This window comes from Anneissia japonica, unplaced genomic scaffold (genome assembly GCF_011630105.1).
Source record: "Anneissia japonica isolate Jap-2015-1 unplaced genomic scaffold, ASM1163010v1 scaffold510_len58556_cov106, whole genome shotgun sequence".
In the NCBI taxonomy this organism is placed as follows: Eukaryota; Metazoa; Echinodermata; class Crinoidea; order Comatulida; family Comatulidae; genus Anneissia; species Anneissia japonica.
The window spans coordinates 48666-57679 of record NW_022701670.1 but is presented as its reverse complement, the minus strand read 5'-3'; positions in this window follow the sequence as shown (position 1 = coordinate 57679).

Sequence of the window (9014 nt, the reverse complement as noted above, 5' to 3'; positions counted from 1 at the left end):
ATTCACTATCCCAAACATTAAGGCCTACAGTAGGCCTAGGCCTAAATAGAAAGTCGTTTTGACACGACACTAAACTAAACCTGAGAACATAGACTGAATTCTTGTCAAATGGTAGTATTTTTTAATCAAACAAAAATCATGTGTTTGTGCTGTGAAAAGAGTAATTTCGCTATTGACAATCCTTCTTGGCATCATTTGTGGCAAAGACAAGCCAAACCAGTCACTCGTCGCAAATCGTGTTTCAGAGAAAATGGCCAAAACATGCTGGAATGTCAAATTTGTAAAAATCTATTTTATTGCACTAAACTAACCTTTATATATCTACACATCATTCTATGCTGTTATTTTCCCCATTTTCAATGTTAAAACAATACTTTTTAAGGATTTAAAGATAGTTTTTGCATGATAAATGAATTAAATCATAAACTTTGACGGCTAATTTCTCATATATTGTTCTTTAAACAGCTGTGTGGTTAAACGCTTGTAACTTCATAAGGAAATGTCCGATTTGAATGATTTTTTACCATTTTATAGCTATTTACTCTCTAACACTGTATTAATAACTCAAAATCGATTTTTGCGACGAGTGACTGGTTTGGCTTGTCTTTGCCACATTTGCTTTACTGCACGCCATACTTGCACGTGCCATACACATGTTTTTTGTTATTGTCTCGCGTGCACGTGGGTATGATGAGAATGGGTATGGGGTGCCATACGCAGCAAAAGTCCATGTTAAAATCAAAATGTAATTGCAAAATTCAATGTCTAATTTATCAAAACGTAGGCGTAAATTTTTCAAAATGTAGTTATAATTTCTTTAAAATGTAATTCAAATTCAAAACGTAGGTCTGACTTGATCAAATGCCCTCTCCAAATTCTATTTCAAAACGTAAATCAAAAACCAGCCTGGTTTGAAATGTATTTGACAACAACACTAGAAACGGACTTTTGCTGCGAATGGCACTAGACTTGCGAAATTTAAATCAAAACTAATCAGCCAAGCATGACGTGGGCCTGTTCCATTAATGATGGGGGAATCATTTTTTGCTGCAGTCCAATGCCGTGAAAAACGCTTCCCAGTGCGTCTGCTAATTTTTAATGGTCAGGGTACCGCGATCACGAGCCCTATGCTTGGCTTTATAGGTTAGGCTTATGTGGGCTGGGATTTGCAACAAGGTCTTGGACTAGGCCTCTATACTATAGTAGGATGCCTGGTCCTAGTCTAGGCCTATAATATAGTAAAATTCTGTATAAGTAGTCATATGATTACAGGTTTACATTGTACCAAGATCGGTATTAACGATCGCATTTATTTTTCATTGAAAATAAAAAGTAAGCTTTAAATAATTTAACTTAAGGATTTAAAAATATTCCAAACCTGTACGCTTAAAAAAAAAATAAAATAAAAAATAAATAAATGAAGTTAACTTATAACACAAACAACGCGATAGGATATAAAATTTGAGAGAAGTTTTGGTATACTGTACTGTATTCTGAAGTGCCATTCGTTTTGGTGTTGCTACAATCAGGAGTTACAATCGATCAAACAAATGTAAAGTACAATCTATTTCCTTACATTCCAAAAAGGAGGATTTTGGATGCTATTTAAATTTGCTGGAGGTTGAAAAATTAACTGTTAACTCCGTTGCTAAAGAACATAGAGTGGTACATGACTTTTCGGACTGGTATAGTCCTTCAGTAGGTCCTATGTACTCTAGGTGTAAATAAATACAGAGAATAGGCCAATTTTAGTGAGAACTAAACCTGTTTTGATAACGTAGGGCCAATATACAATGCAAAGCAGATTGATCACAAAATCAGAAGCATGATTTCAAACATCAGAACCCAGCTTTTATTGTTTAAAACTGTCGGGGCCCCATTGAATGAAACTACGGTATTATAGTTTATATTATATACTTTTTTTAAAGTTTTTTTTTTTATATTTTCAATGAAAAATAAATGCGATCGTTAATATTGACCTTGGTACAATGTAAACATGTAATCATATACTTATACAGAATTTTACTATATTATAGGCCTAGACTAGGACCAGGCCTCCTACTATAGTATAGAGGCTTAGTCCAAGACCTTGTTGCAAATCCCAGCCCACATAAGCCTAGCCTATAATGCCTAGCATAGGGCTTGTTTTCGCGGTACCCTGACCATTAAAAATTAGCAGACGCACTGGGAAGCGTTAACGGCATTGGACTGCAGCGAAAAATGATTCCCCATCATTAATGGAACATGCCCACGTCACGCTTGGCTGACTAGTTTTGATTTACATTTCGCATGTCTGGTGTTGTTGTAAATTTATTTCAAAACAGTCATGCTTGGCTGGTTTGACATGGACTTTTGCTGCTTATGGCACAGACACGTAAAATGTAAAAAGGGGGTGAGGGAGAGGGGGAGGTGCAGACGCCCCCCCCCCCAATTCCAAAAGGTACACTTTTTGAAAACTATGATTTCACAAAATCGTTCCTAATTATGTTATAGCATGCCTTGCATTATATATTTGCCAGCGTATCTAACCGTTGATTTTTAATAATGTGGCATGAAATTTGTTAGAAATTGATCGTCTCCGGTGATTGCAGATTGATCTATAATATGAAGAATGTTATCTATAGGCATGCAGATGTACAGGACAAAATAACATTACTTTTTCTGGTCCCAAAAACACCCAAATTAATGAAAATTTAAATGAAATATTCATGAATTATGTGTTTGAGAAATCTATTATGTAAGACCCTCAAAATGTTACTTTGTCGCTTTTCTCACAAACCTCCTCAAGGCCTCTGCCCCTGGACTACCCAATTTCAAACTTTTAAAAACCTATTATTTCACTAAAATCGTTCCCAATTATCGCGAAATGCTATAGAATGCATTACATTTTTTGCCCGTTGATTTTTAATAATGTGCTGAAATCTGTTGGAAATTATCAGCTCCAGTGATTGCAGATTGATCCATATCATCTGCAGGCCTACAGATGTAAAGAACATGAAAAAAAAATTTCACAGTGGTGGATTCAAGGGAGAAGAGCTCCCTATAATTATAAAAGAAAATGGAGAAAAAAGAAAAATCATAATTGTCTGAGAGTGCCATTTCCGGCCATTTTGAGGTGCCATAATCATAAATTTTCTTACCTCAGCTGCAATCATGGGGCTGAGGTGGTATTGACCATCTGTCTCAAGTTCCTCCCTTCACTCCCACCCTCTATTTCTCCTGCTTTTACTGTGGGTCCCTAGACAATACTTAAATGAATGAAAATTTAAATAGGATATTACAAATTATGGATTTTAGAAATCCATTAAAAAAGGCCCTCAAAATGCTAATTTGTCAGAGCTTCCAGAAGGTTCACCCCACCCTCACGGGGACTCCTAGGCAATCGCCCATCGTAAGGTCCACTTCGGTTGCAAAACGCACCTCCCCAACGAAAATCCTGCCTACGGACCTGCCCTTGCTAGGCATTATAGGTTAGGTTTTATGTAGGCTGGGATTTGCAACAAGGTCTTGGACTAGGTCTCTATACTATAGTAGAAGGCCTGGTCCTAGTCTAGGCCTATAATATAGTAAAATTCTGTATAAGTCATTATGATTACAGTTTTACATTGTACCAAGGTCAATATTAACGATCGCATTTATTTTTCATTGAAAAAAACAAAAACAAAACAAAACTTTTAAAAAATTAACTTAAGGATTTTAAAATATTCAAAAAAACTGTACACTTCAATAAAAAAATTAAGTTAACTTAAAACACAAACAACGCGATAGGATATGAAGTTTGCGAGAATAATTGGTATACTTTTACTGTATTTTCTGAAGCGCCGTTCGTTTTTGGGGTTGCAACAATTAACAGTTGTTACATCAGTGGCGTCACGCTCGGGCGCTGACGGAAGGGAGGGGGAACGCCAGGGCCCCAAGTGCGAGCCCCCCCCCCCCGACATTGTTTAAACAAAATATAATATAAACTATAATACCGTAGTTTCATTCAATGGGGCCCGACAGTTTTAAACAATAAAAGCTGGGTTCTGATGTTTGAGATCATGCTTCTGATGTTGTGATCAATCTGCTTTGCAATCTCCAGCAAATTTTAAATAGCATCCAAAATCCTCCTTTTTGGAATGTAAGGAAATAGATAGTGCTTTTCCTTTGTTGGATCGATTGTAACTCCTGATTGTAGCAACCCTAAAACGAACGGCACTTCAGAAATACAGTACAGTATACCAATTATTCTCTCAAACTTTATATCCTATCGTGTTGTTTGTGTTTTAAGTTTAATAACTTTATTTATTTATTTATTTATTTATTTATTTATTTTAAGCGTACAGGTTTGGAATATTTTAAAATCCTTAAGGGGTCATCCATTATTTTCATCATTTTCACGCGCGTACAAAACGTACGCTGTGGGGAGGGGGTTGAAAGTGTGTGTACGCTTTTCAAAAAGTACAAAAATAACGATTTGGAAATGTTAGCCTACGTTTTTGTACCTAGCAATTCACGAGTAAATGTTAAATTTATCAATTGTTTATACACAGCGTCATCTTGCATCCCTGATTAGCGATGTGTTGGTTAAAGCATATTGTGTACTTATAAACAATTTCGAAATACAAGGGAAATGCACTCTAGCCAGGGGCGGATCCAGGATATGAAAGAGAATAGTTTAAAATGTCTAAAAAAAAAACAAACAACCAAACATTAAAAGGGGTCCTGGGAATTCCCCGGGAAAATTTGGATTCCTAGATGGCCGGAAATGAGCTTTCTTGACTTCTGAGGAGTTTTTAATTACCTTTAAGTTCTTCAAAATTCAAGGTTTTCTCCTCTTGAAAAAGATCAGGTAATATTATCTCATTCTTTAGGCCATTATATAGAGAAAAAAATCAAAGACATAAGCAATATATTGTTACATTCCAACAATATTGCGTAGAACGCACTTTTAAATACATTATTACGACATTGAACCAAAAACAGTTTGTATAATTTTATTTAATTGAAGGCTAGTTGGGCTAAGCATAGTTTGTCTGATTTGCCAACCTATATGCCTAGGTAGGTTCAGGCGCGGATCCAGCGGGTGGCCACGGGGGCCCGTTCCCCCACCCTGTCAGTCACGCCGAAAAATAAAAAAAAATTGAGAAGATCGCTTAAAGGGAAGAAAGAAAGAGGGAAAAAACGAAGTGTACCCATGAGTTCAGTGACGGATCCAGCAGAGGGCGAAAGGAAAGCTCGATTATTTTACCACTAACTAATTTTGAATTTTCTATTGATTGTCAACGAACACAACGCTATTATCCCCGACGCATCAATCAGGATGTAAACAGGCCAAAAGGCGGAGACCTAAAGACAGAGTTTTTTTTAGCCGGAATGTAGTACCCCCAGCTATAGAACAGCTATCCATGCTCAGCATGGAGTAACGCCTACGCGTTCTCGTGCTAAAATCCGCAGGCCACCGACCCTTTATACCGTAATGATTTTGATAAACAATCACAATTCTCTGTACTATCTACTAAACATTAAACGAATGAACTTCCTTGTGTTGTGGTCATATTAGACTGTTATATTTTTAAAGAAGACCATTCAGCAAACAACATAAAACAAAATTCCCACGTCAAAGCATGCATAAAACGTACAATTTCCTGAAATTTGGAAATAGAGCGGACTTCCTTATGATTTTTCCTTATGTTGTGGTCATATTAGAATATAATATCACTAAAGACCATTCAACAAGCAACATGAAAAATAGGGCCTCTATCAAACTTTTAGGTTAAAATTTCCGCTTCCGAGCATGCATATAACGTAATTTTTTAGATATATATTTTCATGACAGTCGAGAATGTACTGATTTATATAACTTATAGATAATTACTGTTGTCCTATTGTGTGCATGGAAAATGTGATGACGAACTCGGGATACGACCCTCGGTTGACACTCATATCAAAGGGCATGTTAATTAACCTTGCACAGGAGCCTGTCGTCACCTGCTACAGTGCCTTCTCCTCCTTATCATCATCACATTATCATCATCATCATCATCATCATCACCTTCATCATCGCAATTATTATTTGCTAAAATGGGGGAAATCTATTAATTCAGTGTGTATAAATTCATCAATAGAAGTCTCGTAATGTACGTAAGTGCATTTCTCAGCATCTAGAAAAAACAAAACTCTGCGAAGCTAGGAGAACCCCAAGACTAACTGCAAAAGGCACATGAGCACACCTGCTTAATCTCTTTGTCCCAAGGCAAACTTTGATCAACATAAACACCAAGGTACTTAAAATAATAAAAACGTTCAATATATTTCTCATTAATTTAAGCGAAATATTTTGTACCAAAAATCATAAGCTTTGTTTTTTTTTTTTTTTTTAATGTTCAAAGTAAGTTTGTTCCTATCAAACCATTTTACAATCTTATCTATTTTTTTTTTTTTTTTAATGTTCAAAGTAAGCTTGTTCCTATCAAACCATTTTACAATCTTATCTAAATTTGATTCAAGTTCTGATTCGAGGCTCAAGGGATTAGATGATGAACATAAAAGTGTTGACATAAAATAAACAGAAATGGCCCAGTAATGGAGCCTTGAGGAACTAACATTTATATTTTGGGGATCTGAAAATGAAGATTTTATATTGGTAAATCAAATGCATATCATTTGAACGTTATTATGTTACTTACCTGAAAATGTGATTTTCTGTTTATTTTTAAGAATTTCCTTCAAAGTATGAATTCCATAGGCAGATGGACGTTGAAATTTAACTCCACTTGGAAGACCTGTCACTTTCCACCTTCCACTATCAACTTCCCTATAAGACACCCGAGGTCTGCCCGTTGCCAAACCTATCAAATGATATATTCAATATCAATTAAGTATACTAGAGGGTGTGCTTGCTTCGCTTACTTACCCTCTAGTATGTGAACGTCACGATTAGTATTGAATTAAAAAGAACAATATAACCACTAAAAGAAGATGTTGCATTTTTTTAAAAGTAGTTTCATATCATTTTTCATAACATAAGAATATTTTGAAAAACATAAAAAGAGATGAAACAGCAGAAGTGTAAATTGGTATCATCAGGGGGGTATAAAATATCTTTTTTTTTTAAATGCTTTAGTTTGCATTATAATTAAATTATGATTTGCAATATAGGTAGGTCTTCAATATACCATAACATATTTTGGTAAGGGGCAGCTAAAGCAAAGTATTACTTTAACCATGGAGGCTTTAACTCACTGAGAACCTGAAAACTGACAGCTTGACGAAAATCTACTGTGTTTGTAACAAACTGTGCCTGAAACAAGAGTGTGCTTGAAAATTCAATCAATCACTTACTGTTACCTGGTAGCATCAAAGGATCCAATCACATTATCTTCCAATGCGATGATCTAATCAGTGGATTTGTTTACAAAGTCATATTTGTTAAACAATATACAAGGTAAGTTTCATGAAAAAAAGTTCATAAATTTTGTTCATGAACCTTTCAGCCAGTGGCGACATCCTGCTGTCGGGGAAATTATAGCACCACCACTGCTTTCAAGTCTAAAGCTACGTTCACATCAAGCCCGGAGTCCGGACCGGAATCCGGGCCCGGTTACGATTTCCGGTTGTGCGTTCACATCGCGTCCGGGGAACAAAGCATCGGGGGTCAAAGGAAGCAACCAAGTGGAACGACGTCAACACAAGGGCAACCGCCTAAGGTGATGTCGAGGATGTTCCCTTGCTGTGGAAGGCGTAAAAATTAGAAGAAAAATGAGAGATCCGAATGGGTCAATTCAATAAACTGAGGAAGACAGACCCGTGGACCAAACAATGTTGATCGTGCTTCTGAGCCTGACAAATATTTACAATTTCTGTATTTAGGTAGGCCCTAGGCCCGCCTAACTAGCTAGCTAGGACAGAGGTAGGCCTGGGGGCCAAACTACTATGTATTTAGGCCTAGTGTAGGCCTATAGTGTATCATCCTAGCTCCCTACCTTTTCCTTAGTATCATGTTAAATTTAAATATAACACGTACCAGGCGGCGGCAGTGACACGTGAGAAAATGAGTAAAGATGTGTATAAGAGACAGGCCCCATGGGACATGGGCCCTCCAACGACCAGAGTTTGTTGGGCAGTCGGACCAAAAAAAAAAAAAAAGCAGGCCTAATGAAATGAGTGTTTATTGAGCTGAGTTTATAGATCTTAATTGTACTTTATTGAATACATTTAAGAGTATTTTTCCAGTCTGAGAGAGCACTATTTCTGGATATCCAGAGGTCCTATTTGAAAAAAAAAATCTCATTAGGATACCCCCTCCCAAACCATCCACCCGGCTTGGTTGGAAGGACCACGGATGGCAATGCGTGCCACAGTTATCCTTATTTCACTCAGCCCCCCTCCCCAAAAAATACATCCTTCAGCAGCCACTGTATAACACTTAATCCTATCTAAACTACTTTATGTTGACTCTATCATGAACTATAAGCTTTCCAGAAAATTTATTATAACAATATTTATAGCATACCGCTAATTTTTTTGGGGAAAGAGTTGAAATTTTTGTGAAAGTTGGTATTTTTTACAAGGCAGTCATGAAAGAAAAAAAAGAGTATATACTGTCCCTAACAAATTAGGAAAAATTCTGAAAAGAAAATGCTCATTTGAATCATAATCAAATTTTGATTTACATGTGTCATTAATGTCAGCAAAAACATATATTTTTGAGACCTTTCTTTATTGACAGTTTTGTGATCATTATAAATAAGCAATTCAAATTGAAAGTGCAACTATTTGTGAGGAACAGTACATTTTTTAATTAAAATAACTAAATCAAAATCAGAGTAAGCATACAAACAACAATTTTGACATTGTACAACAGAATCTTTTATTTATTAACAATTTCAAATTTATATACAAATTTTTCTCGTGTTAAACCAGATATTATTTGAAACTTACCGACGTTAGCAAACTATGTGGAATTCAAATTTGGAAATATTATTGTAATATTAATATTGACCACTAATTAATAATGTTCACAAGGTTTAACT